This window comes from Arvicola amphibius, chromosome 12, assembly GCF_903992535.2.
Source record: "Arvicola amphibius chromosome 12, mArvAmp1.2, whole genome shotgun sequence".
Taxonomy (NCBI): Eukaryota; Metazoa; Chordata; class Mammalia; order Rodentia; family Cricetidae; genus Arvicola; species Arvicola amphibius.
Genome location: NC_052058.2, coordinates 21002057 through 21024496, shown reverse-complemented (window position 1 = coordinate 21024496; position 22440 = coordinate 21002057). Strand labels below are relative to the sequence as shown.

The following is a 22440-nucleotide window of genomic DNA, read 5'->3' as shown; positions in this document are numbered from 1 at the left end:
TGGGGTTTACTGGAATGTTGTTTCATCAGAATTCAGTTCACTGTACTCAGCCACTCAGTCACATGGAGGTCACCCCAACTGTGTTTCAAGTTCAAGCTGGAGGCAGAACTTACCATTGTCCATGCAGTGCTGATTCTGCAGGCATGTGGAGTGCTGTAGTTACAGGGTCATGGAGGTTTCCTCAGTGATTTAAAAGGAAATCCTGAAATTCAGCCAATATTTAGTAGTTTGGATTCTCTGTGGGTAGCTTCTAGTGAAGGTGATGTATGAAGCTGAGAGGGCAAAACGGACACAGGGACAAGACATTTCTGAGACTATGGAACATTTACAAAGAAAAACCATAGGCAGTGAGAGGAGCCAGTCTAAGGGAGAGCCCATAGAGTTTGTAGGTAGCAAGGATCTAGGAGATCACATTATATTACCAGGTTCTCCTGATTCCAGACATAGAGTAGTAACATTTAAAGTTTGTTTTCATGGGCTTTGGTCTTGTGCTTGTCTCATGTCTTTTCTTTGACTTATTCCTCATTTTTGGAATGATGATACTGTATGTAATTGTGTATGTTTATATTTGTTTTTACTTTATTTTATAGGAACTCACAGTTAATGCTGTGTTTACCTTGGGTCTCAGAGGAGGCTTTGAATTTGGAATTTTGAGAAATGCCAGAAGTGTTGAGATTAAATGTATTATCCATCCTGATACATTATGATTTTTGGAGATAAGGGGTGGACTGTTATGTGGTTTAGATTTGAAGTATCCTATAAAGGCTCAAATTAAAGACTTGAACCCCAGATGGTGGCTTGATGTGGGATTCCCCTCTGTATGCTGTGAATATGTTTTATTACCATTGGTCAATAAAGAAGCTGGTTTGGCCTATGGCAGGGCAGAATAGAGGTAGGCAGGAAAACTAAACTGAAAGCAGGGAGACAGACACCATGTAGCTGATGAAGGAGAAAGACACTGGAACTTTACCAGTAGGTCACAGCCTCATGGTGATACATAGATTAATAGAAATGGGTTAATTTAAGATGTAAGAGCTAGCTAGGAATATGCCTAAGCCATTAGACAAATAGTGTTGTAATTAATATAGTTTTTGTGTGATTATTTGGGTTTGGGTAGCCAGAAAATGCAAGTGTAGTCTCCATTTACAGTGGTTCTATTAAGAAGTGACTGAATCATAAAGGTACTTGAATCATTAGCAGGTTAGTACCTGGATGAAGTCCTCACTGAATGGGCCTTTTGGGAATTAGACCTCCTTGGAGGAAGTAGGTTCTTGGCAATACGGCTTTGAAGGATGTGCCTTATCTTGAAACCCTTTCTGTCTTTCTCTGCTTTTCAGGCAACTTGAGGCAATCACCTATCTTTTTCAGTATGTGCTTATTACCACTGTGTTCTATCTCATCTTAAACCTCAAAGTAATGGAGCCAGCCAACCATGTACTAATCTCTAAGGCTGGCTAAATAAAGCTTTTCTACCTTATGTTATATCACTAACCCTGCTTTGGGTGTTTTGTCATAGTGTCAAAAGTGACTATCATAAAAGTTTTTCTGCTGCTGTTGATGTCCTCCTAATTTTCTTACCTAGGGGCTCCTATAACAAACAGGCTTATTGACTTTCATTCTGCCTGCTATGTGAACTCTTAGGGTCTGTAAAACTTCTTGAAAGCAAACAATACATTATACTGAATTCTTAGGTCTCTGATACAGATCAAGTTCAAATTCACTTTGTTTAGACAGTTCTCAGGTTGATGGAGGTAAGGAATAGGACACACACTTCTGACTATACTCTTTCTTCACAAAGCACCTGCCTGATTATTGACTAACTTACCTGCTCTCTTGTCACTTGGTGGTAAAGCTGATAGGACCTGAAAGAAACACAGACTACATTTCTCCTTCAGCATTTAAGAAATCTTTGCAGGCTCAAAAGTCAAGGGGCTCAACCATCCATTTCTGGAATGCCTAGTTTCTCTGCATTGTATCATGACTGAAGGCCATGCCCTTTATATGCTCTTACTAGTGGTTTCTTTGGCTTCAACAATTTTGGTTAAAATATTCTATCTTAAAGGCAGGACTGCTGAAGAGATGCTCTGGACAATGAAAAGGAATGAGCAAACACTAGGAGACATTGTATTTTTACTATAAATCCAATAGTTCAATACATGGGAAATTAAAAGAAAACAGCAGGCCTGATCTACAGGGCTCAGAGTATCATTATCTTCAAAGTAAGTGTTACCTGTTAGTGATTTTTCTTCCCAGAAATTTTGTCATATTATAATACAACTTCAGCCCAACTTAAGGGTCATGATGACTAGATAATCCTGTCTCTCGTAGTTCAATATCAAATTCAGGTTATTTATTGGGTTTGAAGCAGACCCTGATAAACAGATATCTTTCTAGGGAAAACACTAAGTCCCACATGCACACATTCCCAATCTTTCTCATAAAGGACTGGCTATTATCAAACCTGTCTAAAGAACCTGTTCCCATACTAAAGTAATCTTTGGATAAGCTTCTATATAATATACCTGCTTCAGAACCTTTCCCTTAACCCAGGGTTTGGAAATCAATGTCCAAGGAGTTCTCCCAGTTGCACAGATGTGAGCTGGGTCAGGGAACTGCTAGTAGACTTTAAGAGAATCTTGTCATTCTCAGTGATGAGACTGTAATCTGTGATTTTCATCAGGGAGCTATGGGAGAATTCTGTGTAGAGATCAGTAAAAGCAGGAGGAACATGATAATGTCCTGCAAAAGTTTCTCCAACTATTTGATTAAGTTCATGTGGGCATTACAAGATTTGAGGGGGAAATGAAAACCTTATTATTCATGAAAGTATCTTCACTTAAACTGTGAGCAAGAAAAATCATATACAAAAGTCTCATAACGAATCAAATTACAGGAAAAAATGATGGCAGAGTGATGCAGGAGTCCCCTCGGTGTACTGTGATTACCATTAATAAATAAAGAAACTGCTTTGGACCTAAGCAAGGCAGAACTTAAGTAGTCAGGGAAAGCTAGGCTGAATGCTGGGAGAAAGAAGGGCAGAGTTAAAGAGAAGCCATGGAGCCACCAGAGATAGATGCTGGGAACTTTACCTGGTAAGCCACAGCCACATGGCAATATACAGATGAATAGAAATGGATTAAATTAATATAAGAGTTAACCAATAAGAAGCTAGAGCTAATGGGCCAAGCAGTGATTTAATTAATGCAGTTTCTGTGTGATTATTTAAGGTCTAAGCTAGCCAGGCAGCTGGGAACCAACAAGTAGCCTTCTTCAACAGCGGCCTCCTACTACAGCAGAGTGCTCAGCCTGAAGTGTAACATTTATATCATACCCCTTTCCTCTGAAAGCTTGGGAGACATCACAGAAAAGAAAGTAGAAAAGTTGTGAGAAGCATAGTTCGGGGAGGACTGTAGTAAGACAGTGTCTTCTAGACGTGATAGGGCTGATGCACTCATAAACTAGCAGCAACTATGGTTGCCTACATGAGACCTACACAAGATTCAGCCAGTCAAAATTCCAAATGTAGATGGCATAGAGGTTCACAAGGCCCTGCTCCTAGATAAGGAGTTATTTTATGGCTTGGAGCAGGGAAGAGAGAACTTCAGTTCTTTTGCATGAGTGTATTCTCAGGTAGGTTTTGTTAATACTGCAGTGAATGGCTTGTAAATCCATGTGCATATAGGTAGCACTATTTGGACTCATTAGGATATTAAAAATATAAAAAGAAGACATGAAATTGGGAGGGGTGTGGTGAGGGGTTTCTGAGATGAGTTGGAGGGAGTTAGTAGGAGGTAGACATGATCAAATATATATATATATGATTTCATGTATAAAATATATATTTATATAAGGAATAATCATAAATTAAGCTTATTTTCAGCAACCTCTTTCATTTTCATGTTATATCCCTTTCAATCCTACCTATACTACCACATATGGTCTTGTGCTCCACACTTCTATATTCATCTGAAGAAAGAATGGCAACACTGAAAACCTAAAGCACCTGTTTGACCATGTTCTTTGTCTGGAACTGTGAAAGCAACAATGATGTCCAAAGGGCAGCAGGCAGACATGGCTGTGTCTACTACACCTTGAACTTAGTTATGTAGTGATTCACATTCTTTTCTTTTCATGGTTTACTTTTTTATATTTAAAAATTTCCATCTCCTCCCCTCCTCCTTCCCCTTCCCTCCCCTCCTTCTCCCCCTTCCTTCCCCTCCCCTCCACCCATACCTCCTCTCCCTCCCTCTCAAGGCCAAGGAGCCATCAGGGTTCCCTTCTCTATGCTAAGACCAAGGTCCTCCCAATTCCCCCCAGGTCCAGGAAGGTGATCGACCAAGCTGAGACGGCTCCCACAGAGCCCGTCCATGCAGAAGAATCAGAGTCCAGCACCATTGTCCTTTGCTTCTCAGTCAGCCCCCACTGTTGGCCACATTCAGAGAGACGGGTTTGGTCGCATGATCCATCAGTCCCATTCCAACTGGAGTTGGTGATCTCCCATTAGTTCTGTCCCACCGTCTCCATGAGTGAATGCACCCCTCACGTTCCTGACTTTCTTTCTCATGTTCTCTCTCCTTCTGCTCCTCATCAGGACCTTGGGAGCTCAGTCCAGTGCTCCAATGTGGGGCTCAGTCATTTTCTTCATCTATCGCCAGGTGGAGGTTCCCTCACGGTCCTGACTTTTTTCCTATGTAGCATGCGCTATTTAAGTTTTACATTCTTACTCGGTAGGTTCCATGCATCGATTTCTATCTTCCTTATAAGTAAATTGTTGTAATTACAGTTAGAGCAAATCACTTGCCTTTCCCCCCAGATTTCCAAAAGAAATCCCCCAACTACAGATATTTAGTATTATATTATTACAATTAGTTTGTCTTGTTCATTTCTACATGATTACTCTCTCTTTGGCCATTCCTATTTTCTTTCTTTTTTGGGTCAGAACTTCATCCCTGTTCTTCATTCCACTTCCCAATCTGCTTGAATGGATTCCCTCACCCCACCCCAGATTTAGTAACTTCCATTCCTTTTTTAAATCATTAGAGCTGATCAGGCCCTAACTGATGTCATTCGGCTGAGCGTCTGAGGGAGGTGTGGACAGAGGTGGAGGTTATGGAGGAGTGTCTATGTGTTACTTTCATTGGTTAATAAAGAAACTGCCCTGGCTCCTTTAATAGAACAGAAAATTAGGTAGGCAGAGTAGACAGAACAGAATTCTGGGAGAAAGAAGGCAGCGGCGTCAGGCAGTTGCCATAGTCAGTCACAATGCTTCTCCTCTCCAAGACAGACGCAGGTTAAGATCTTTCCTGGTAAGCCACCCCTCTTGGTGCTATATAGAATACTAAATATGGGTTAAAGCAAGATGAGAGAATTAACCAATAAGAAGCTGAAACTAATGGGCCAGGCAGTGTTTAAAAGAATACAGTTTCCATGTAATTATTATTTTTTTTTTTTGGTTTTTCGAGACAGGGTTTCTCTGTAGCTTTGGAGCCTGTCCTGGAACTAGCTCTTGTTGACCAGACTGGTCTCGAACTCACAGAGATCTGCCTGCCTCTGCCTCCCAAGTGCTGGGATTAAAGGCGTGTGCCACTGCCGCCCGGCTCGTGTAATTATTTTGTAATTATTAATTTTTTGGGTAAAGCTAGCCGGGTGGTGGGACACAGCCCACCCTTCCATCTACGTGGAGGTCTGCTTAAAATAGACTTTGTCCCTTAAGTCAAATATAGACTCAGTAGCCTGAGATCTAGAACCATTCATATTTTCTACTCTCTTGCTATTTTTCCTCAATCTTTTGGTCTTTTTCCCTCTTGTGCATCCTCTTAACACACCTCAGGGCTTTCCTTTTACGTACTTTGACTCATTTTATTGCTAAAATAGTTTTCGGACGTATCTCGGATTTCAAAGCTTGAGTGGTTCCTAAAAGTCAATCTCACATGCCATCTGCTTCATGGAGTGTCTCCTGATCTAAGACAGGGTGTTTCCATCTTTTGAATGCCATGGTGATAAAGTGGAAATGTTCCAGAATCAGATAAGTCTGCATCCCAGTTTTGACCCTCTCATTTTCCCAATATGTAAGCTTCATAAAACATTCAACCTTCTGAACCTATTGTTCCTCACATGTGAAGCAGGGTTTGGGTGAACAGTTAAATGCATGCTAACTATTTTTACTCCAGTCTTCTGTGAATAGCAAATGCTTAAAATTGTTATTATGCTATTTTTTAGTAATTCCATTATTCAGTCTTATATGGAAAGTATTTGTATATAGACATCCTTTATTAGTGTATATTAAATGATATAATCTAAATACCCTTCCAAGTAAAAAGAGTCTTAAAGTAGTTTCTCTTTTATTTTATTTCATATGCTGCCTATCAATTTGATTCATAAATACTAGGGGTAAGTAAATAGTTTGGGTAATTAATTAATAAAATATATATTGACATTTTCTTTCAAAGAGAGAGATTGAAAGAGAGAGAGAGGGAAAAAAGAAAGAGAGAGAAAGAGAGAGAGAGAGAGAGAGAGAGAGAGAGTTGGAAAGTAAGGAGAGAGAGGAAACTATTCCCTCCTAGTTAATCAGCAGTTTGGTATGCTCATTCTCACAGATTAAGGATTCTCTGGTGTTTATTGTGGTTTACACACTTCACACACTTTTTAGGACCCAATAGGGCATTGTATTGTTTTTTAAGGCAGAATGCTGTTCATAGGTATTTAGAATACACTCATCATGTATAATCAGAAGTATATGCCAGTGGAGGGAGCATCAGTTTTTCTCCACTTCTTCCCATCTGCTCTATTGTACATACAGATAACGTTTTCTTTATTCATTTACCTGTTTAGAAACTTCTAGAACATTTTCATATCTTGGCTATTGTGAATAATGTCGTTATCGTCTTTCCAAGATCCTGACTTCAACTCCTCTGGAAGGCCCTTAAGAATAATTGTTGGATCACATAGCAGTTCTATTATAAACTGAAACACATGTTTTTTTTTTTTTTTAAATTAATACCCATTGTATCCAATTTGTGCTGTCCATAAACTTCTGGGTATGGGGTATATTTACCTCTTAACCCCCCCACTTAGTTGCCCCCCAGATCTTTCCCACCTCCTTATTCCCCCTACTTGTGTTTTCTTTTAGCATCCTATTGGATCTAATTTTGCCATGTGAATTCACTTCTGTGTGTAGGGCTAACCAGCAGGGTATGGTCGGTATGCCAGGCATCACATCCTAAAAGAAAACTGACTCTTCCTCCACTAGAAACCACCAACTGTTCATAACTCCTCAGAGGCAGGGCCTTATGACCCCCTTCCAACCCGTGATAAAATGCCACCTGACCTGATCTTGTGCAGTCCCTACACAGACAACCACAGCTGCTGGGAGTGCATGAGCGTGGCAGTCCTACCATGTGCAGAAGATGCTGTTCTAGTCCAGTCCTCCCAGCTTTCGCCAAGGCTATTAGCATTTTAAATTCCTTTGGAGCAATGTCTTGCTGCTTTGTTTTTCCTAAATGGTTCACTATTTTACCTTTTTATTAATAATGTACAAGGATTTCAATTTCTATACATTTATTTTAAAATTATTTTTGAAAGTAGCCGAACAGGTGATACTCTTACTGTGATTTTGATTTTACTTCTCATTTGATTATGGTGATGAAGACCCGTCAAAACTGAACTAAAGATAACTTAAAGGGCAGCACCTGGAGCAAATTTGGAATAATTTGAATGCTAGCATAGATAATAAAATAGTTATATATCACTGAATAAAATAACAAATTACAAATCTATAATAATGTGGCACATGAGTAATAAAAATAGTGATGAAGTACAAAATGGTTATCAAACTAAAATGACAAATGAGTGGCTAAAAAAACATAGAGTCTTGGGTTATACTCTTTCAATAAATTGATCGAATATCATCGGAAGTAGGTTAATTCAGAGGCTGGCAAATCGGCATGTGCATATCATTCCAACTAAGGGAAGGCCGAAGCAAGAGCATGGCACATTGGAAGCCAGACTGCCTCATATGTTAAGACTTTGTCTCAGAAAAGTGAGGCTGACTTTTTTAGATGCCTATTTTTATCCTAATGAAAGAAAGACAAAAAAAAAGAGTGTGGATTTGGATTGGTAAGGAAGTGGGGAGAATGTTTGAGGAGCTGGAGGAGAGAAAATGGGAAACCACAATCAGAATATATTATATTAAAAAATACTTTTTCAATTGTTTTTAAAAAAGAAAGAAAAAGCAAGACTGAGAGTATAGTTCAATGGTAGAACACTGGCCTAGCATGCTCAAGGACCTGAATTTCATTCCAAGTACAGAAAATAATAAACAAACAAAGAGAAAAATAATAATTGAACAATGAAATATCATTTCTGCCTTATCCGCAACCATAAACACAAACATAACCATGAGAAAACTCTAGAAAATCTAAAATTTAAGGTTATTAAGGCAATCACTGAATGCAATCTTTGGAAGTTTTCATGTGATGAAAAAAAAAGAAACAAACAAAACACACACAAAAGGAAGTTTTTTCCAGACAGAGAGATTGACAAGAGAAGAAAATTGTAAATGCAAAGCTTGATTCTGAATAATTCTGAATTTGAATCCTTTGTGATTAAGATTCAGATGATCACTCTCTGCAAAAGCTTGGTTGGGAAATGATGTTTGTATGTGTTCATTACAGGAATTACAGTGTGCATTCCTTGGTTTGGGAGAATACTTTGTGTTCACACAGAAGAATGTATTTGCTTGTATGGGAAAACTGAGATATTTGATAGTCCTGTATTGCAACTTACTCCTGCGTGGTTAGAAAAGGCCACTGTACTTTAGCTTTCCCGTAAGTCCAAGAAAACGGTACAAATATTGCCAGGGAAGATAGATGAGCTATGATCAAGAGAAAAGTAAGAGTGATTATTTGGGTCATGGAGAAAATTAGAGATAAACCTTGCAGGGTTTCTAAAGGGATGGATGTTCGTATTGGGCAATCGGTCACTCCCTGGAAGTTGGCTGCTTTAGAACAATGATCTTGATCAGGTGGGAGAATGGGAGATAATGAGTTAAGGAAAGGAAAGTCTCTTCTGACTCTGGTGTTCTTTCTTCTCTGAATAGACACAGTAACAAGGTCACCAGAAAAAGAAAAGAAGCAAGGTTCTCTTCAGAGTGGAAAGGGAAGCATTGGAGCTGTGACATGTGTGATAGGAAGGAGACCAGGAACAGAACAGGTTCTCAATACAAGCCTGTTACAAAAGGCTAAATTGTGGGACATCAGAATGGTAAGGTCAAGATAATTAGCTGCAACCTGTTGTCACAGACCCACCCTCATTTTCATGGTACTGACATATCTATCCATGAATACAGAATGCATACAGAATGGCTCATCCCAATGAGTGAAGACTTCTTCAGCATGAAGACTCCTGTAGCCTACGGTCATATGTCCCATTTGGTTTTCCTTATCGCTGTGCCTGCTTCACTCCTTATAGTGTACTAAATAAACTTGTCTTCCTTTTGGAATAAAGAGGTCTAAAGGGTCAGTTCTTCCACTGATTTATCAAAATCCTCTGCTATAAACATGGAACACTGAGCACAACATCCTATTCTGTTCTCTGGCAGTGTTTAAGATGAGACAATGGCCTTAACATATTTAAATTTTGATTATATTATGTAAGATAATTTCTTTTCCCTTAGGAAGCAGACACTGATATATTTAGGAATGAGGAACACAATGTCTTTTACTCTAATATGATTTAGATGTCAGCTGCTGAGGCAAATGGAGCAAAATGTAAACAACTTGAGGACCTGGGAAAAGGCTGTGCAGGGGTCTCTTGTGTTACACCTGCAACATTTCCATATGGTTGAAATTTTGTTTAAAGATGCAAGCAAATATTGAATAAAACCTCACAAAAATGTGGAGAAAGGAGATCCTTACACATTGTTGGGGGGGAGTAAACTGATGTATGTAATCATAAATCAGTGTGCAGTTTCTTCAAACAATAAAAATAAACCCATATGACTCAGTTTCATCATCTGGGTATATCCCGGAAAAAATATGTCAACATACTCCCGAAATAGTTGCAAATCTCCTGCTGCAGTTCTCACAATAACCAAAATACAGAACCAGTCTAGAACTACATCTACAGTAGAATAAAAAAGATACTTAATGCCATGGAATTTCACATAGGTATTAACAATGAGGTTATGACATTTGTATGAAAAATGGGTGGAGCTGGAGATTATTATGCTAACTGAAATAAAGCATATCCAGGAAGAGAAATAGAATGTTGTCTCTCATACATGAAATTAGTTTTAGTTTTAAAGTTGTGTGTGTGTCTCATACACGAAATCAGTTTTAAAGTTGTGTGTGTGTGTGTGTGTGTGTGTGTAGGCCATGAAAGTAGAAATAACACAATAAGAGGGGATGAGGTATCTAATATACACAGAGAGGATGAAGACAAAGAAGAAAGGGAGGCATATAGAAAAGGGAAGTGGAAGGGATCTGTAATACCCCCAAAGACAAATAGTGGATCTTTTTCTTTCTTACATGTGGTTGTTAGCTTTTAAGCTTTTGGTATGAGTGATACAATCTAAACAATTGCAAAACTTAGGTACCTAGTAAGAGACAGTTGGGAGGAAAGAATCTACTAAGGGATGGAGAATAGAATATAGTGTTACTAAGAGATAAGCGGGGAGGAACTAGAAAAGGAAGATTAAATTGGGAAGGGGACAGGAGAACAGGGTAAAGGAACGACTATTGGAAGGGACAACTAGCATTAAAGATGTTTGGAAAAAGCATATTGAAATCTACAACTATGGAAGTTCCCTAAAATATATACATATATTTAAGGAATTTAAATGGGGTCAGAAAACAACTGGGGAGACAGTGTCCCAACTAGACAGCTTATGCCACTAAGTAAAGCCTCCAATGCCAGTAATGGGCTATGTCTTACTGTGTCATTGAATCCCATGGACCCTCTAAACATCACAGACTTTTGCCAGGGCTAGTGGTTGCTGTCCATAGCCTGATGCCACCACCCTGTTGTGAAGACAACACTTATGTCATCAAACACAGAGAAGTCAAGCTGGTGCCCAACTAGAAGCTTCACCTCTATTGACTAGGGTTGTGGAAGAGGCTCTGCATATTGCCAGAGGAAAGAGTTAGGCATCAATATCATTTGCAACCTGCAACCCAAAGTAACACATACCTGCAAGATCTACTGTTGTAATGTGGCATAGATGTTATGGGAATAACCAAGCATGTTTTAAATTGAACTTAAGGCCCACTTCATTAGATGGAACCCATACCTGAAACTGCTAAAGGGACTAAGAAGCTGAGGCTAGATAGGTCATGGGTCCTAAGTCCTAGGATAAAACCTTCTAGTATTACCGTGCTAAAGTAACACAACAATAAAATGACTTTTAATAATATGCTGGTATACTCATAGATTGGTGCCTTGCTCAACCCTCATCAAAGAATCTTCTTTTTGCAGTAGATGGTATTAACACAGAAGCCTACAATTGGACAATATGCAGAGAATGAGAGATTTTGAAGCACTCAACTGAAACTTCATTCACCTCTACTGAATAAGGTTATGGAACATACTCTGCACGTTGTCAGGGAGATAGGTAATCATCAATATTTAACTCAGCTACAAAGCCTGCAACCTATAAAAGCACATACCTGCAAGACTTACTGGTGCAATGTAGCACAGATGAAATAGCCTAAATGGAATGTTTTTATCAAACCCCTTCTCTCATAGTTTAGGGATCCATGCAGAAGAGGAGGTGGAAAGATTGTAAGAGTCAGAGGTGATGGGTGACTCCAAGGAAACAATGTCTTCCAGACACAACAGGACTGATGCACACATGATCTCACAAATACTGTGGCAGCAGGCACAAGATATGCATAGATTAAAAAAATAGGGTCCTAGAATAGAGAGGGGGAAGTGGACACTGGTTCTTACCACTAAGAAGCTCTCTGCAACTGATATCGACTGACAAAAGGAAAATTATTTTTTCCAATGGAATATCACTTGTCACTGGGTATATCAACAACACTTTAAGGTAGGGCCCATGACCAGAGGTAGTTAGCCAACACAAAGCAAACTCCATGTTTTTGTGAGTTTTTGTTTCATTTTGATTTTTTTGTTGTTATCTTAAAATTTTTTGAGCAAGATATATAGAGATATAGATAGATAGATAGATAGATAGATAGATAGATAGACAGATGATAGATAGGCAGGTAGAGAAAGAATATGAAGTTGTTTGGGTGGAGGGATGGGAGGATTTAGGAAGAGTTGGCAAATGAGAAACGTTATCAAAATATAATGAACAATAAATTTCAATTGAAAAAGAACAATGCTAATGCTTTATGTATAAAAATGTCACCCATTCCCTATGGTAGGATGCCTTGCTCAGCCTTGATGCAGGGGGGAGGGGCTTGGTCCTGCCTCAACTTAATGTTCCAGGCTTTATTGACTCTCAATGGAAGGCCTTACCCTCTCAGGGGAGTGGATTGTTGCGGTTAGGTCTGGGAGATGTGGGAAGGGAAGAATGGGATGACGAGGAAGATGGAAAACTGGTTGGTATATTAAATGAAAAAGAAAATTTATAAAGTCACAATAAACCTTTGTATGCTGCCTAAGAATTAATTAAAAAAGAAAAATATGTTGGAGGAGCTCTATCTAATGCTGACATTGTCTCTCTCACATGCAAAAGCTGATAGAAACATGTAAAAGGAGAAAGACATAGATCTTGGACATAAATGAAAATCAACTTAAGAATTTATGTATTTGCTTCACATAACTTTTAAAGTATTAAGGGCTAAACAAAATGTCAAGGGCACTATGAACAGAAGATAAAATTGAATTGAGAGGTTATCGGATTGAAAACAAAATGTAAAACAGGATTTAGATAAAACTCAGAAATTCCTTATTTTGACTTCCATTGGGATGTTGTGGAGATTTAAGAACATTTAATTGTACTGATAGAAACAGATGCCATAGTTGAGGTGACTGTTTATTATGATCATTTCTCTCTCTGTGTGTATTAAATATGAGCCATTTTAGCATTATGAAAGTTATAAAGAATTAAATTTATATCAAGATAACTCTGAGATGGCTTAGTGGTTAAAAGTTTGCACTGCAGATCCAGAGGACCTGAGCATTTGGATGGAACTTTGCATACTAGGTCCTTCCCATGGGAGTTGCCTCAGCCCAGACTCCACCCCCAAGAAAGCCCACCAAACAATGACCCCCTCCTCAGAGATGCTCAAGATCTCTCCCACAGGTTGTTTAAACTGCCCCCCAGGGAACAAACACATGGTCTTTCTGGTCTTCCTTTTCTCTCTCCATGGTTTTCCAGTCTTCCTTTTCCTTCTCTGTGGTTTCCAGTCTTCCTTCCTGTCTCCATCTCTGGGGAACCTGGAAGGCCACCCGGGAGCACTGGCATCCATTAAACCTGGGCTTTTTCTAATTTGATTTGATTTGGTCTGATTCGGATTATTGCATTGGTGAAGAGGTTTGTTGGGCTGTAAAAACTTTTCATCTGGAGGTTCCACTGAGATGGGGCTGTTTTTTTCCAACTGGCTCAGAGCTATGTGTTGGAAAATGTCCTTCCCACCTGTGCCTGCTCTCTGCTAGGCTAAGACTGGCTTCATCTGGGTAAATTCCTCTTTTCTAAGTCATTGCTCCTAAGGCCCACGGGCTCATACATTTGTCAGGAAGTTACTAGGTGCCCTACCCTACTTGCCTACTTGCCCCTGTGGGGCTCCTTCAGGTAGGAGAAGTCCTTCCAAGAAATTCCCCATATCTCTCTGTTTTCAACTCAAAAGTCTATCGCAGTGGATGCATTGTGCTAGGCTTTGAGTCCTGAGTCTCGGCATAGACTTGTAAGATGGGCACCTGCAATTTGAAGCTGGATCCTCAAATACCTTTGGGCTGCTTTTTACAAAAAATCCTTTTAAATTGGGGTTAACCCTGTACATCCTTTAACGCCTAATATAAAACAAATAAGCCCCCATATGCCCATGGTTTCTGGATGCTATGCTCCCTTTCCCCCTCCCCAATACCCCTTCCCACTTCTTTCACTGTTTGTGCTATACAGTGGATCCATTTCCCCTGTCCTTCCACTCTAAAACTGTATGGGTGTTCTGTCCTTATGTTTCTGATCTCCCTTACAGTGTCTGCTAATCTGGTCCTTAATGGAACCACCTGTGTGCTTCCCTGGCTTCTGCCGCCTACACCAAGATTTTAAGTTGCTCAGCTGACACAGGTTCCTAAAAAGGTTTTGTCTGTCTGTTAAAATAATGTGGCAACACTGTGCTTGTTTTATGTGGGTATGTGTATATGTGTGTTTGTTTCCGTAGTATGTTTGGTTTTTTATGTTTGACATGTATGTGCACATGTTTTAAGATCTTTAAAACTTGTCACTCCAAATTACAACAGCTCTAAAACAAATACAAATACGTGAGTAGTCATCATTTTGACCTCAGCACCGTCTTTGGTAAGAGTACCCGTGAGTGGTGGACCCACCAAGGATACGTTCCACCCTACAATATTCTTTGACTTATTAAAATATTCCTTTTAATCTTCTTGCCTCTACTAGCATTGGTAAGCTGTACTGATTGGGTAAGGTATATCTCTAAATTTAACTTACGTATAATTTAAATATACCTAACAGGTAATTGTACCCTGATTCTCAAGTGCTTTTACAGATCTGAGAGTATGACATTTAACAAAAGAGTTTCTAACACAGAGACATTTCAGCTCCTGCAGCATCCTATAACTCCTCCAAAAGATACATGGTTACAGAAGACCTTCTACCTGGAGGCTTGCCTTTGGGTATGACAAAGCCACCCACTCAACAAAAAGTGACCTTCCACCTCATCAGCTTCCTGGACTTTACACTGGGGAATGGTTTTGTCCTGTCAAGACAGACTAAATCCTTCCCCCACAGGAACAAAAGCCTCCTGGACTCAGCAGCTAAGGGCAAGTACTGCTTCTTAGACTGGTGATTGCCAAAGACTACTATGGAGAGACTTGGGATTGCCTGTGTAGCAAAAAAGCTGTCTCATTTCTACTCATTTATCCCTCTAAGATCTGTCTAATGGCATTTATTGAATTAAGGTACTAGTAGCTCATTACTTCATTTGTTAGGTTTCCTGCTAAAAATACAGACAGGTGTGCCTCTTTCACAGGCTCCATAGTCCAGGATTAACACTTTTCAGGTCTTCAGAGATCCAGAGTTCCCAATTCCCTTTGATTGTCTTCTAAAATGTTCCTGTTCCAGGTGTCTTACAGATGCCTGCAGATTCCTGAAAAAGTTGTGCTGCTTTATCAAGAATCTTGTCTGGTAAAAACTAAGTCTCCAGAGCATATTTTAACCCCACCCATTTTCAAGCATATTTTACAGGTCACTCCTGCTATCTGGGCCAAGACCAACTTACAAAGGGCCCTCCAGTTAATGCCAGCACCTACACCAACTCCTGGGGCTTCACCATTGAGTACCATCTCTCCTCTACAATCAGGGAAGTTCTCTGTTCCATTCTTTCTGGCAGTTAAATGATTCTTCCCGTGGCTAGGGCCAGTAATAACAATATATTTTTCCTCCTAGCCACCTTCCTTCTCATCTCCCTCAAGGAACAGATGCCTGAGAACTCCTGGATGGCAGTAAACCAGATGCCTCTCCAGTCACACCTCCTGCTGAGCGTGAACCCACCAACTCTCCCATCTCCCACATTGCCCCATTCATGCAGGAAGTATAACCAGATTTAAGCCGGTGCCCCCTATATCCAAAGAGTCTGGGATGTTTGGTTGGACGTGTCACCCCAGCACCCTGGCACCCTTATAGCCAAAGAGTCTGGAATGTTTGGATGGAACGTTCCATCCCAGGTCCCTTCCCTGGAAGTTGCCTCAGTCCAGACTCCACCTCCGAGAAAGCCTGCCAAATGATGACCCCACCCCAGAGATGCTCAAGACCACTCCCACAGGCTGTTTAAACTGCCCCCAAAGAACAAACAGGTAGTCTTTCTTGTCTTTCTTTCCCCTCTCCGTGGTTTCCCGGTCTTCCTTCCTGTTTCCATCCCTGGGGGGGGGGGGAGGCCTGGAAGGTCACCTAGGAGTATTGGCATTTTCTAATTCAGTTTGATTTGGTCTGATATGGATTATTGCATCAGCAGAGAGGTTTGTTGGGCCATAAAAACTTTTCACTGAGTTCAGTTTCCAATACCCACAATGGGCAGCACACACTATCTGAAGGTCCAGTTCCAGAAGATCCTGTGCCTTTGACCTCTGCAGGCACACACACTCATAGCTAGACACAGACATTTATGCGATTAAAGAAAATATAAACCAAATTTTAAAAAACAATTATATATCAAATCTTTCTATCGCTTCTTGCGTGAAAGAACAATGAACATGGGTTGAAAGGAAACATTGAAACATCACTCTTGGAAAGATCTCATGGGATCTATTTTTGTACTAATTAGGGTTCTCTAGAATAACAGAAATTATAGAATGAATCTCTATCTATATACAGAAAGAGGATTTATTAGAATAACTTACAGGCTGCAGTCCAGCTAGTCCCAACAATGGCTGGCTGTGAACAGGAAGTCCAGGAATCCAGTAGTTACTCAGTACAGAAGGCAGGATTTCTCAGCTGACTTCAGTGTACACTGGAATCCAGAAGAAGTAGGCTCTAATTCCAATGAAGGAATGGACTTGCTAGCAAGGTGAGGGCAAGCAGACAAATCAAAAGCTTCCTTCTTCCATTTCCTTATATAGGTTTTCAGCAGAATGTGTGGTCCAAATTAGAGGCATATATCATCCCACCTCAAGATTGAGATGAAAGGCCTGTCTTCCTACCTCAAACATGTATGTTAGAACTGTATCTTCCTACTTCACATCAAACAAAGACCCCTCACAGGTCCGCCCTCCATTTATATATTTTATTTAATTCCAGATGAAGTTAAGTAGATAACCAAGAACAGCCATTACCATTACAATTGTGCAGAGGAACTTGCATCACCTAAAGAGAGTTGGCATTGTGAGAGCATGGAGAACTTTAGGTGCCAGGAATTTGTTTAACACATTGAAAGTCTCTTGGGAGACTAACAATTAGGACGTGGAATATTATTTTCTAAGAAAAATCAACCCAGCTGAGATTGAACTAATTCCATAAAGGTCTTCTTTGTTGGAAATGGTATGTCAATGCGTGCACTGTCGAGAAAATCCATGGACCATATACTTGAAATCTTCAGCCAAGTTCTGAATGAAGGAAAGAGAATGCACCTGGGAAGCAATGCACCTGGGATCCCAAAGCATCAACACCCAAGGCAACTAAAAATCCCCATTTTTAATAAAATCCCCTGGCATCTATTTGGAATCTCACTCTTCTGGTTCCCTGGAGATGTTCAGGGAAATGTGAAGAAAGGAGACCCAGGAGGGCAGGGCAGACAACAGGCTTCCTTCTGAGATTTCCCCCCGATCTCTGAACTCATAGACTCCCTTTCACTAGCATCACTTTCAGAGCCTGGGAACTATCCTCTCTTTCTTGAACCACTCTTCTCCCTTCCCAAAGATGTTCTCCATTTGCAGTGTCATTTGGTTCCATGCAGGAAGATGTGAAGGAGGATGGAGAAGGTAAAGTCTTTTCACTCCAGGATGCTGCATAAAGGCTTCTTTCATTTTAGGTCCCACTATTTTTATGGGTAGCCCCTCTGTCCCTTTGCCAAACAGTTAAATTACCTTGTACTGAGAATTCTTGATTGATTATTCATCCAGGGAGTACTTATTGAGTGCTTCCTTGAGTCTGATGTAGAAATCTTAGTATATATTTAGAGAGTTTACACTCTGACTTGGAGTAGGACTACCACAAAGGACACAACAGACAACATTGTCCAAAACAGCGGGAATTAAACTACAATAAGTGGTGAAGAGTAAATATTAACAACCAACTCTAAAGAAATAAACAAGTCTTGATTTTAATATTTGTTAGTTTCTGAGATAAAAATATTTCTCCATAGATTTAAATCTAGCAAACATGAATTTTTTTTTTAATATGGATCTGGGAAATGATGTGTGCACCTGCTTTGGTGAGGTGATACAAACAGGCTCCAGCACTCCAGTGGGTGCAGTCTTTATGAAAGGGATGGGGATGGGGCAATGAGTTGTTATGACAGGACTTCATGGATGTGGTGGGCAATGAGCCGAGTCCTAAAATGCTTTTATGAAACAGTTCTAAAAATTAAAAGTAGATGTATTCTAGCTTGATAGGTCTGGAATTCTCTAGTTTTAAATCCAAGAATGAAAATATAATTTTACTTATGATCTAGATGTGTACTGGGAAGCGTTGGAGTATTCTTCCAAGTACTAAGGACCTAGTAACTAAAAGGCCTCAAGAAATAAAGGACATCCCAGGTAAGATTTAAAGATATGGATATAGGCACAGATTTGGTAATGGATGTTGGACTGTTCCTATGCACTGGGGAAGATTATCTTTCTATAGCAGAGGAGATGGTATAAAGGCACACTGACTTTCAGAGAATGATGTGGTAACCCTTATCAATCCAGCAGAGAGGTCTTTCTCAGATCACAAGACAGCATATTACTGGTATATTAGAACTTAGACACTTTGTCTCCAACGCCAGCTCTTTGTCTGAAGTCACTGTAAACAAAACCAGAAGAGTTGCCCTAACCTTATGTTTTGATATCCACAAGTTTCCAAATCCAGATCCAGGATTTCCAAGTGCTATCTAATTCCAATGTTTCTTATACTTCAGTGTTCCTCTCCAGTCTTACTCACTGAGAATTAATCTTGCTAAGTCAAATGAGAATATTTTTAAGTACCAACTTTTGGGAAACATTACACTATTATATGATGCAAGGGGATGGGGGGTAGTTCAGTGGTAGAGTATTTGCTTAGCATCACAGAATCCTAAAGACAAACAACATGCCGTTTTACAATGTTGAATGACCCAACATGATGCTATCTATACAATGTAATGCAACAAAGTCTAACACAGAAGACAGTACATAGTTCATCGGTTTTTATATTTTGATAAGTTTTCGGATGTAGAGGTCCTAGGACTGAACTCAGGTCCTCTGCACAAGAAACAAGTGCTTTCATCTGCCAAGGCAATTCTCCAGACCCTATTTTCACTTTTAATTATATTGCTGAGAATATTTCTTTATATAGCTATATTATAATTTACACATTTGCATTGTTTGCAGCTTTAGACTTTTAGGAAAATGACTCTTAAAACATCTAAATATAAATAACTCTTTGTGGACACATTTTTTTTGTTTCTCTTGTGTAAATGCTCAGAAAAAATTACTGAGTCATGGATGTTGTATAGGTTTAACTTAAGAAAAGTAGCCACATTGTTCTCCAAATAGGTTATAGCACTTCACATTCCAACCATCAACATTTAAGATTTCCAGTTCTTTTACTTGGTTACCACATTGGGTGTTGTTAGGCATTTTAATTTAGCCACTTGAGTAGGTGTGTATCTCACTGTGGTTTTATTTTGCATCTCTCCAAAGGCTAATGTTGCTCAGAATCCTTTCATATAATTATTAGGACTCTTATGTAATCTTTTGTAAAATGTTTAAATATTTTGCCTATTTAAAATGTGTCTTATTATTGACTTGCAAAGTTCTTTATATATCTTGGATATAATTTCAGAGTTTTATATTGTAACTGCTTTCTACTAGGTTAGGGTTTATCTCTTTGTGTTTCTAACAATGGTGAAGCTTAAGCTGTAATTTGTTCTGTTTTAATTTAAGCCTTTTGTTACTTCACTAAGAACCTTTTCCTTATTTGAGGGTCACAAATTTTCATTTCTTATTTTTGCCTAGAATTTCTTAAAACTTTATCTTTTATACAGGCCTATGATTCATTTAGAATAACTTCTGCATATGTCATGGGATAAAATTTCAGGTTTGTTTCCCCCTCATGAGCATTTTCTTGTTCCAGGAGCAATGGAACAAGCAACTTGTTGAAAATGTATCATTGGGACACCTTAACCCTTTAGAAAAAAATAGTTAACTATATAAATGGTCCGTTTTTGAATTCTGCATTACACTGTTCTATGTTTTCATGGGGCAGTGGAGAAGCGTTAAATGAAGCAGGGAAGAATGAAAACGATGGAAAAAAGGAAAGGGCAGCAGCACCAGCGATGGAGATGTTTTCAGAGGCGTTTGAATGCACAGATTTATGAGGATAAACTTAGTCAATCCAACTTGCTAGGAATTCCAGAGTATGATAGAAGTCTGTGTCTTAGCAGTTTTGAAAATGAAAAGGGACCAACGAAGCAGTAGCCACAGAGAACCACAGATTTGGTAATTTATTGAGTCCTACTTGTCTGTATTTCTGTTTATCTCATACCATGTAGATCCATTTAGTAACTGATGTAGGTGGTTCCTGAAGTTTATAGCTCATTTTCAAAATTATTTGTCACTCCATAGACATATTATTTTCAGACTGAGAGTATGTTTTGTTTTCTTTGCTACAAGATCAGGTACCTTAACCATTGCCGTTTGCTGTCGCTTTGCAGCAGGATCTTTCAGAGCAGCTGAGGTTAGTTGCGAACGAGTAATCCTTCAGCCTCTGTTATAAAGTGCAGAGATTATAGACATGATGCATGATAGGTAGTTGAATGTCTTAACGTTAGGCAGATCGCTATGGATCTAGAAACTTGGGCAGAATGAGGTGTAGTGTAAGGAAAGTCCACTGAATTTTATGTATCGTAGGAGCAGCTTCACGATGCCAGCATTTGCATAGAATGTTGTCATGAGATCATTGAAGAAGATACAGAAGTGGAGAATGGATGATATAAAATTTGTTCAAAATTATATAAAGTTTGTTATGGTTTCATGACATACAAAAGTCAGGAAAGAAGTAAGAAAACTATTGTTGATAGAAATGCATATTTGAAAGAAATCAACATAGGAATATCAGAGAAAATTGAAACTGAAAGAACAGATAGAAAAAGCAAGGGCAAAGGTTGGGCCAGAAATATAGTCATGGTGTAGGCAGAATGAACAGATTCACGGACAGTAACTAAATAAGCCCTGAGATGACAGAAACATGGTATGGTGTCATGGAAACCAAGGCTACAGAGTGTTTTCATGAGGCAGGATCAGATGTGTCAAACCAAAGGACAAGGAAAGGAAGAAAAATAAAATCTGACTTCTTTAGCAATGGAACCTTCTCCAGTGACACCTGAAAGAATGGTTTCATAAGCATTGAACACGCGACACCAACAGGCAAAGAATTAGGGAATGTGAGGAAGGAAGTTTATTCAGCAACTCTGGAAATGGAAGAGGAATAATGAAATAGCCACTGTGTATGCTCTCCCTACAGGTTATATCTTCTCTCTCTTCTTCTGTCTGTCTATCTCTTTCTCTGTCTCTGTCTATCTGTTCCTGCCCCTCTCATTCCAGGGTGTTGGCCTTGAGCTCTCAGTATAGCTGAGGACGATCTTAAACATCCTACCCTTGGGCCTCTACCTCCATGTACGCCATCATGACTGCTCCACACAGTTTTGGAGAATGAACCTAAGTCCTCCTGCATGACAAGCAACCAAATCTCCATCCCACATATTCTCTCTTTTAAATGAGAGGTTAGTATTCTCTGAATCTCATAATTATATCAAATTGTCTGTTTGGTGATTTTCAAAATAGGCATCAGCTCAGCTCCAAATATTTAACCCACTCTTTCCCTCTCAACTATGGAGTTTATGTTCTTTTCTCTATACCTCACTTTGTCTTAAATATTCTTTTTGATTACAGTGGAAAGTAATTTCTTTTATCAACCACAGGTATTTTCTTGACTTTGTCCCAAAGACTACTACAATAAGCAAATAAAAATTTCTTTGGCTGAGCTTTGGGAGGTCAATTTTAATGGACTGAATGTGATAGAAGCCACTTTTTATTTGTTCCTCTTTGAGAGTATGATATAGCTGGCATATATTTTCTTGATGAAATCAAGCCTTTACACTCAGAATTCAACTGTAACATTGTGTGAAAAGGGGCTTGGTGGCTTTGCCACTAAACCTAGCAATCGTTTTCTTCAAAGTCTATCTTCCTCAAATGCCTCATACTACTGACTGATTTATGTCTATAAACATCCATCTGTATCATTTTCTTGGTATGTCCTTTATTGGTGTTAATTTTTTTTTTTTTTTGGTTTTTCGAGACAGGGTTTCTCTACAGCTTTTTTTTTTTTTTTTTTTTTTTTAGAGCCTGTCCTGGAACTAGCTCTTGTAGACCAGGCTGGCCTCGAACTCACAGAGATCCGCCTGCCTCTGCCTCCCGAGTGTTGGGATTAAAGGCGTGCGCCACCACCGCCCGGCAGTGTGTTAATTCTTTTTAAGAGTAAAGTGGGAAACAGAACATGACTGTCTCTGTCCTGCCCCCTTTCACTTCCTAACATCACTCTATTTTGTGAGGTGAGCG

At 39.4% G+C, this 22440-nt stretch overlaps 2 long non-coding RNA genes across 3 annotated transcripts in view; both read left to right on the top strand.

Moving 5' to 3' along the window:
* The first annotated feature begins 7456 nt into the window (after positions 1-7456).
* On the top strand, positions 7457-9503 carry LOC119827670. The gene is made up of 2 exons (XR_005287703.1): positions 7457-9261; positions 9347-9503. It is a non-coding gene; the product is annotated as an uncharacterized LOC119827670 (long non-coding RNA).
* Positions 9504-18080: 8577 nt separating this feature from the next.
* Positions 18081-22440, top strand: part of LOC119827592 — a 142426-nt gene continuing 138066 nt past the window's right edge. For both annotated transcript variants that reach the window (XR_005287693.1, XR_005287692.1), the window contains exon 1: positions 18081-18399. This is a non-coding gene — a long non-coding RNA (uncharacterized LOC119827592). The remainder of the gene's footprint in view (positions 18400-22440) is intronic.